The sequence below is a fragment of the Elephantulus edwardii genome, unplaced genomic scaffold (genome assembly GCF_000299155.1).
Source record: "Elephantulus edwardii isolate Elephantulus edwardi_28Jun2011 unplaced genomic scaffold, EleEdw1.0 scaffold00038, whole genome shotgun sequence".
NCBI lineage: Eukaryota > Metazoa > Chordata > Mammalia > Macroscelidea > Macroscelididae > Elephantulus > Elephantulus edwardii.
This window is the reverse complement of record NW_006399788.1, coordinates 17976663-17977861: the sequence shown is the minus strand read 5'-3', so window position 1 is coordinate 17977861 and position 1199 is coordinate 17976663. Positions and strand designations below refer to the sequence as shown.

The following is a 1199-nucleotide window of genomic DNA, read 5'->3' as shown; positions in this document are numbered from 1 at the left end:
CACAAAATAATAAAATAAAAAAAATTTTAAAAAAAAAGATTGTTAAAAAAAAATATGTGCTCCATAATGTCAGGGAAACGGTCAGCCCCAGCAGGGCCTCCCGTTCCACAGCAGAGTGCAGCAGCTTGGTGAATTTAAGGCAAGATTCATGTGCCACATCCATTACAATCCCCAGGACATGTTCATTAGCTGTCTCAAAGCCCACATGGGCCCAGATTGTGGCGACTGCCTGGTAGAGGAGCTGTCAACAGTCACAGGCTTCATTTTCCCACTATAAAAGTCACTCTCTGGGTTGCTGTACTGGACCTGAAATGGCGCACTGGGATTCTTGCAATCTAAAAGCAAGAGGTCATCAGGGAGAGAAGGTGATCCGGGGCAGGCAGGAAGAGGTTCACTGGCTTCAGTTTTTACAACTTCTGTTTGCTGCTGACTGAGGGTCTGAGTTGTGACAATGAGGGTTTGCAGACACCGATTGCGTTGGGTCAGCTGAATGGTACGGATGGCGACACAGCATGGCTCTGAGGGGACGTCCAGCATAGTGGGGGGCCTGGGCTTGCTGGCTGAAGGCTGGTGCAGGGGTGGGTCATGGACTTCCACCAGATGAAACTCCTGTGGGAGCAAATCTAAAGACCTTCAATTGGTGTTGCTTGATGAGATTTTTATCTCTTCCCAATATTTCAACATTCTGAACCAAGAAAGGAAGTGTCCTCAGGTTAAATGTAGATGACATCCTAAGAGTAGTGCTTTAAAATCTTTGACAACCAAAGGTTTTAGCTTCTGTTGTGAACAGTATGATCTTTAGCCATTTACATAATTACATTTAGCTATTTACATAAGAAGACTATTGAAGTTCATTTAGAAATATGTCAATGTCATTGAAACAGTAGGACCCAAGATGCTCTCCTTTATGGAAGGAGCAGGAAGGGAGATGAAGGGCAGGCATTCCAACTACCAATGCCCAGGCACTGCTGTGGTGTTGCTCAATTACGGCAGATAGATGCCAATCACAGAGTCCTTGAGCTGCAAATGCTGGGGCAGCCAAGAGAAGGGGCAATCAGGAAAGGAGGTGACACTATCCACTATCTTACAGAATTAAGACTCCTATACGTTTCAGACTAGGGTCCTGCCAGGCAAGAAAGGCAGGCTTGTTGATATGGTTTGGTTTTTTAAAATGCTTTTTTTGTTGTTGCTCTTATTTG

The 1199-nt window shown here is 44.9% G+C and overlaps 1 pseudogene; it reads right to left on the bottom strand.

Annotated features, from left to right (window-relative positions):
* Positions 1 to 56: 56 nt before the first annotated feature.
* LOC102856289 lies at positions 57 to 684 on the bottom strand (annotated as a pseudogene).
* Positions 685 to 1199: the final 515 nt, after the last annotated feature.